Source organism: Armigeres subalbatus, chromosome 3 (assembly GCF_024139115.2).
Source record: "Armigeres subalbatus isolate Guangzhou_Male chromosome 3, GZ_Asu_2, whole genome shotgun sequence".
Lineage (NCBI taxonomy): Eukaryota > Metazoa > Arthropoda > Insecta > Diptera > Culicidae > Armigeres > Armigeres subalbatus.
This window is the reverse complement of record NC_085141.1, coordinates 63,089,268-63,096,681: the sequence shown is the minus strand read 5'-3', so window position 1 is coordinate 63,096,681 and position 7,414 is coordinate 63,089,268. Positions and strand designations below refer to the sequence as shown.

General features: G+C 40.8%; 1 long non-coding RNA gene across 1 annotated transcript; it reads right to left on the bottom strand.

Annotated features, from left to right (window-relative positions):
- Nucleotides 1–3,514: 3,514 nt before the first annotated feature.
- LOC134220304 (uncharacterized) lies at nt 3,515–4,054 on the bottom strand. The gene is made up of 3 exons (XR_009981854.1): nt 3,758–4,054; nt 3,629–3,696; nt 3,515–3,563 (listed from the first exon to the last, which is right to left on the bottom strand). It is a non-coding gene; the product is annotated as an uncharacterized LOC134220304 (long non-coding RNA).
- Nucleotides 4,055–7,414: the final 3,360 nt, after the last annotated feature.

Sequence of the window (7,414 nt, the reverse complement as noted above, 5' to 3'; positions counted from 1 at the left end):
GTTGTTGTTAGCCGTTATCAAGGATCCGAGGTAGACGAATTCCTCGACCACCTCGAAGGTATCCCCGTCTATCGTAACACTGCTTTCCAGGCGGGCCCTGTCGCGCTCGGTTCCGCCCACAAGCATGTACTTTGGCTTCGACGCATTCACCACCAGTCCAACTTTTGTTGCTTCACGTTTCAGGCGGGTGTACAGTTCTGCCACCTTTGCAAATGTTCGGCCGACAATGTCCATGTCATCCGCGAAGCAAATAAATTGACTGGATCTGTTGAAAATCGTACCCCGGCTGTTACACCCGGCTCTCCGCATGACACCTTCTAGCGCAATGTTGAACAACAGGCACGAAAGTCCATCACCTTGTCTTAGTCCCCGGCGCGATTCGAACGAACAGGAGTGTTCACCCGAAATCTTCACACAGTTTTGCACACCATCCACCGTTGCTTTGATCAGTCTGGTAAGCTTCCCAGGGAAGCTGTTCTCGTCCATAATTTTCCATAGCTCTACGCGGTCTATACTTGTCGTATGCCGCCTTGAAATCAACGAACAGATGGTGCGTTGGGACCTGGTATTCACGGCATTTTTGAAGGATTTGCCGTACAGTAAAGATCTTGTCCGTTGTCGAGCGGCCGTCAACGAAGCCGGCTTGATAACTTCCCACGAACTCGTTCACAAACGGTGACATACGACGGAAGATGATCTGGGATATCACTTTGTAGGCGGCATTAAGGATGGTGATCGCTCGAAAGTTCTCACACTCCAGTTTGTCGCCTTTCTTGTAGATGGGGCATATAACCCCTTCCTTCCACTCCTCCGGTAGCTGTTCGGTTTCCCAGATTCTGACTATCAGTTTGTGCAGGCAAGTGGCCAGCTTTTCCGGGGCCATCTTGATGAGCTCAGCTCCGATACCATCCTTACCAGCTGCTTTATTGGTCTTTAGCTGTTGAATGGCATCCTTAACTTCCCTCAAGGTGGGGGCTGGTTGGCTTCCATCGTCCGCTGAACTGACGTAGTCATCTCCTCCGCTGCCATGACTTTCACTGCCTGTACTCTCAGCGCCATTCAAATGTTCCTCGTAGTGCTGCTTCCACCTTCGATCACCACACGTTCGTCCGTCAAGATGCTCCCATCCTTATCCCGGCATATTTCGGCTCGCGACACGAAGCCTTTGCGGGATGCGTTGAGATTCTGATAGAACTTGCGTGTATCTTGAGAACGGCACAGCTGTTCCATCTCCTCGCACTCCGCTTCTTCCAGGCGGCGTTTCTTCTCCTGAAAAAGGCGGGTCTACTGTCTCCGCTTCCGTCTATAACGTTCCACGTTCTGCCGGGTACCTTGCTGCAGCGCGACCGCCCGCGCTGCGTCCTTCTCCTCCAGAATCTGTCTGCACTCTTCGTCGAACCAATCGTTCCGTCGACTTCGACCCATATACCCGACGTTGTTCTCCGCTGCGTCGTTAATGGCTGCTTTAACTGTACTCCAGCAGTCATCAAGAGGGGCCCCATCGAGCTCACCCTTTTCCGGCAACGCTGCCTCGAGATGCTGCGCGTATGCAGTGGCGACATCAGGTTGCTTCAGTCGCTCTAGGTCGTACCGCGGCGGTCGTCGGTACCGAACATTGTTGATGACGGATAGTTTTGGGCGCAGTTTAACCATCACCAGATAGTGGTCAGATTCGATGCTAGCGCCACGATATGTCCTGACGTCGATAATGTCGGAGAAATGCCGTCCATCAATCAGAACGTGGTCGCATGATGATCAAACGCGATATCGGCACTACGTTTATTCCGTTCATCAAGAAGGCTCTGTATCCATTTTCGGCTTATGCAGATGTGCTCGATTTGATTTTCTGTAAAGCCGTCACGGGAGACCCACGTGACCTTGTGCACCGGTCGATGAGGGAAGAGCGATCCCCCGCTCGCCATGTCGTTATTACCACAGAATTCTACGAACAGCTCTCCGTTTTTGCTCTTTTCTCCAAGACCATGGCGTTCCATAATGCGCTCATGGTTCGAATTGTCGGATCCGATCTTCGCATTGGAGTTGCCCATACAGATCATGATATCACCCTTCGGAATTCTATCTACGACGGCATTGAGTTGGCTATAGAAGTTCTTTTTGTCTTACAGATCGGCAGCATGTTCCATCGAACGCGTCCAGAAAAAGTATGTCAGATTTGCGACCGCTACCCTGGAATGATCGAAATAATCTTTCTGCGCATTCAGAACGGTGCCTGTCGATAGGATTAGAACCTCTATCAATCTACAAATAAAATTGCAACACTTCGACGTCATCGAAGGAAACTCAATTTGAAAACACTTCAACTCCTTGCATTTATTTTAGAATTACTTCAGAAATTATGTTAGTAATTCCTTCGAGAAAATTCCGGGAGTTCCTTCCAGAGGCATTCCTGGAGGAACTTCTGGAAGAATTCCTGGAGGAGCTTCTGGAGGAACTTCCGGAGGAATTCTTCATGCCTGGCGTATCCTAACGGAACTATCAATTCTATACTTTCGCCTCTAATTCTATCATGAACATGTACGTTTAGGTTTGGAAGATGACATTAGCATTTCCATATCATAGGAAATAATATTTTATTAATTTCTTGAGAATGGTGAAATTGATCAATGTTACCCCGGTGATCAATGTTCCCCTGGATTACGGTACTTGACTATTTTGAGTCCAGTTTCTAGAAAGTGATTGGCGACGTGTAGCCATGGACCGAGCCGAATGGAGAAGACTCTCATATACCGCACAGGCCACTTCGGCCTTAGTCTGAATAAATAATAAATAATTCTAGAAAGTAATAAGTTGCTCCAAAAGTCACTATAGTTCGGGAAATGTGAAATAAATTCACTATTTTTGCACTGCCGATTGTAAGAAGTTAAAAAAATCACTTGTACCTCACGGTGTGTTTGTCCGAAGAGGCTCATTTAAAAAAAATCAGTATCTCTAAAACACTCACTATACGAAAGTATAGGTTTTCCTCTTTCACGTAGGTGCATTTTTAAAATGTTTTATCGGGGGTCATTTTTCCATACATTTTTGAGGGGGTTAAATAGGCTATCATTTGAGATTTATATGGAGTTTGCACCAAAAATAGTGGAAAAAATAAAAATTGTTCAAGATCCCCCGATAGATCATTTTAGTTTACCCACTATATGAAAGAGGAGAGCATATACGTTCACGTGGTGGGTGTTTCAGAGATACTGATATTTGAAAAATAATATTTCCCCATAGACACACCGTGACCTATTATGACCTCTTAACTTTCTTTTCCAAGTCAATATTTTACATGATATGAACGAACAGGTGTCAGGCCATTTGGCCGAAGGTCATTAGGCCGAATGGTAATTAGGCCGAACGATCATTAGGCCGAATGGCCATTAGGCCGTGTTCGGGAAGGAGAAACGGCCGACTCTTTTTAGCATAACGCTTAAAGCTGTAAATATTTATTTTAGTTAATTAGAATTCATTTTAAGAAACACTATTCCATCTTACATATTCGGATCACCCTAATATTCAAATTTCCTCGAACAAACAATTTCTATGCCTGGTTCTTAGCGCTATAATGAATTTAGTGGGGAATTATTGTAGGTTTTATTTCATTTAAAAAGAAATCGATTCTTACTTGTTTCGCCTCAAATATTCGCGAATCTGTTGATTTACGGCAAGGGCAAGCACTGGCACCTAGGATCACTATGGGGACATAGTTAAATCTTTAGCGTTCTGTATTAAATAAGACAAATAGTTAGCTAACCTATAATGCTAGTTCAGCATACACGTATGTATACGACGATCTTAGCTAAACCACTGCCACTAAACCGCAATCATTTTTAACAACGCACTCAAATTATCGACTTGTGCAACTATAATTCAATATTCAATATATTAATTATTAAGAGAATAAATGCACATCAAATCCGTAGCCTGCATATAAATCTTATCACTTCTAACAGCATCTATAATCTATTGTTGCTTCGTAGCGATGGGTGTATCATTCGTTGGCTCGGCTTCGGAGCAGTTGTCTCCTGCTGACAAGGTTGCCAAATTTTGAGTGGCGTCGTCAACAGGCCGAATTAGCAAAAAGAATCAAAAAGTGAAAAATAAGAAGTTCTTTCTTCACCTTACCCCTTCTTCTTTCTCCCTTCTTGCACCTTCCTTCTTCTATCTTTCTTCTTCCTGCTTCCTGCTTCCTTTTTCCTTCTTCCTTCGTTCTTTTTCCTTCGTCCTTCTTCCTTCTTCCTTTTTCCTTTTTCCTTCTTCCTTCCTTCTTCCTTCTTTCCTTCTTGATTAATTCTTCTTCCTTTTTCCTTCTTCCTTCTTCCTTTTTCTTTCTTCCTTTCTCCTTCTTCCTTCTTCCTTCTTTCTTCTTCCTTCTTTCTTCTTCCTTTTCCTTCTCCTCCTTCCATCTTTCTCCTTCCTTCTTTCATCTTCCTTTTTTCTTTTTTCTTTTTCCTTCTTCCTTCTTCCTTCTTTCCTTCTTTCCTTCATTCTTCTTCCTTCTTCCGTCTTCCTCCTTCCTTCTTCCTTCTTCCTTCTTTTTCTTCCTTCTTCCTTCTTCATTCTTCTTTCTTCTCTTTTCCTTCATCCTTCTTCTTTATTATTTCTTCTTTCTTCTTCCTTCTTTCTTCTTCCTTCTTCATTCTTCATTCTTCATTTTTCCTTCTTTCTGCTTCCTCCTTCCTTCTTCCTTTTTCCTTCTTCCTTCTTTTTTCTTCTTTCTTTTTTCTTCTTTCTACTTTCTTCTTTCTTCTTTGTTCTTTCTTCTCTCTTCTTTCTTCTTCTTTCATCTTTCTTCTTTTTTCTTTCTTTCTTTTTTCTTCTTCCTTTCTTCTTCCTTCTTCCTTCTTTCTTCTTCATTCTTCATTCTTCATTCTTCGTTTTTCCTTCTTCCTTCTTCCTTCTTCCTTCTTCCTTCTTCCGTCTTCCTTCTTCCTTCTTCCCTCTTCTTTCTTCCTTCTTTCTTTTTCCTTTTTCCTTCTTCCTATTTCCTTCTTCCTTCTTCTTTCTTCTTTCTTCTTTTTTCTTTCTTTCTTCTTCCTTTCTTCTTCCTTCTTCTTTCTTCTTTCTTCATTCTTCCTTCTTCCCTTTTCCTTTTTCCTTTTTCCTTCTTCCTTCTTCTTTATTATTTCTTCTTTCTTTCTTCTTCCTTCTTTCTTCTTCCTTCTTCATTCTTCGTTCTTCATTTTTCCTACTTTCTTCTTCCTCCTTCCTTCTTCCTTCTTCTTCCTTTTTCCTATTTCCCTCTTCCTTCTTCACTCTTCCTTTTTCCTTCTTCCTTTTTCCTTCTTCTTTCTTCTTTCTTCTTTCTTCTTTCTTTTTTCTTCTTTCTTCTTTGTACTTTCTTCTCTCTTCTTTCTTCTTCTTGTTTCTTTCTTTCTTTTTTCTTCTTCCTTTCTTTTTCCTTCTTCTTTCTTTCTTCTTCCTTCTTCATTCTTCATTCTTCATTCTTCATTTTTCCTTCTTCCTTCTTTCTTCTTCCTTCTTCCTTCTTCCTTCTTCCGTCTTCCTTCTTCCTTCTTCCTTCTTTCTTCTTCCTTCTTCCTTATTCCTTCTTCCTTCTTTCTTCTTCCCTCTTTCTTCTTCTTTCTTCCTTCTTTCTTCCTTCTTCCTTTTTATTCCTTCTTTCTTCTTTTTTCTTTTTTCTTTCTTTCTTCTTTCTTCTTCCTTTCTTCTTCCTTTCTTCTTCCTTCTTCCTTCTTCATTCTTCATTCTTCATTTTTCCTTCTTCCTTCTTTCTTCTTCCTTCTTCATTCTTCATTCTTCATTTTTCCTTCTTCCTTCTTCCGTCTTCCTTCTTCACTCTTCCCTCTTCCTTCTTCCTTCTTCCTTTTTCCTTCTTCCTTTCCCTTTTTCCTTCTTCCGTCTTCTTTATTCCTTCTTTCTTCTTCATTCTTATTTTTTCGTTTTCTTCCTTCTTTCTCCCGTCTTCCTTTATTCTCCTTCTTTCTTTCTTTTTCCTTCTTCCTTCTTCCTTCGTCCTTCTTAATTCTTCCACCTTTTTTCCTTATTTCTTCTTCCGTTCTACTACTTCCTCACTTCGCACTACTCACTTCTCACTTCCCAGTTCTCATTCAGCCTAATGGCCATTCGGCCTAATGACCGTTCGGCCTAATGACCATTCGGCCTAATGACCCAGCATCGAACGAACACCAATGAAAAGCTACAGACCTTGGTTAACTATTATCCCAAGTAACTACATCAACTATCATCCGAAATATCAAAATTGCGACTACTGTAACCGTCTTCTTGGGGTGGCTTGGTTATGGCAGTCTGGTCTTCTGAGTAGACATTACGCAGATCCCACAGTGTTGCTTTTTGTCGATTTCGTGCGCTTTTTTAATAGCATCGTTTCTGTTGATTTTTTCGCTGTAGTTTGTTTGGAGGAAACGTTAGATATCATAAAGGGCTTTTTTTGAGAAAATCTGTGAAATGATTAATCCACCTAAAAGTGAGATAAAAATTTTACTTTTTCACCTAAACCGTATATGCGCCTAGTGTCTTCGAGAAAGTTGTAGCGGATGGTATTTTAGGCCACTTTGCCAAAAATCATGTATCTGTGACTTATACTTTACTAGATATGTGACATTTACCGTGGAAGGCCCCTAAAATCAGTTTTTTGAGCATAACTTTTTTATATGTTTCAGGCACTTTTACACCTTCTACAAAGTTGTTTGGCTAATAAAAATACACGTTTTTGTAGAACATTGCGAAGCTCTATCTCTTAAAATTGAAAAGTTATTTGAGAAAATATGTTTTTTCTAGGGGTATTTGAGAATCGTATAACTTGGTCCGGCGCAAAATGGCGCAGACAACTTTTTAGTTCTCTGAAGCTGCTGTATGTTGACTCTTGCCTAGCGATTGAAGCTTGTGTTTACACGAAATTACAAACGAGTTATATAGATTTTAAATTTTCTTGTTTTTGGCCTTACTCGTACACTAAGATTATGTATAGGCTATAGGATCGCACTAAAAACCAATATTTGATGGTGGCCCATAAGCCCATAGTTTTGTATAGAAATTCGATAAACTGAGCTGATGTCTGTATGTGTGTATGAGTGTATGTGTGTATGTGTAGACATTTAAAAGACACCTTTTTTGCCTTTCTCGTACACTAAGTGCAAAACTAAAAGAGTTTTTTATTAAGACTAGATATACACATAGTGTCTTCGGGAAAGCTGTGGCGGAAAGTATTTTGAGCCATATTGCCAAAGACACCCCATGTCTAACTATTATACTTAAAAAATATGTGACTTTTTCAATGGAAGATCCCTAAAATCACATTTTTTATCATAACTTTTTTTCTATTTTTCCAAGACTTTTCCAACCTTCTACAAAGTTATTTGTCAAACAAAACTACACGTTTTTGTGGAACATTGCGAAGCGCTATCTCTTAAAGCTTAAAAGTTATAAT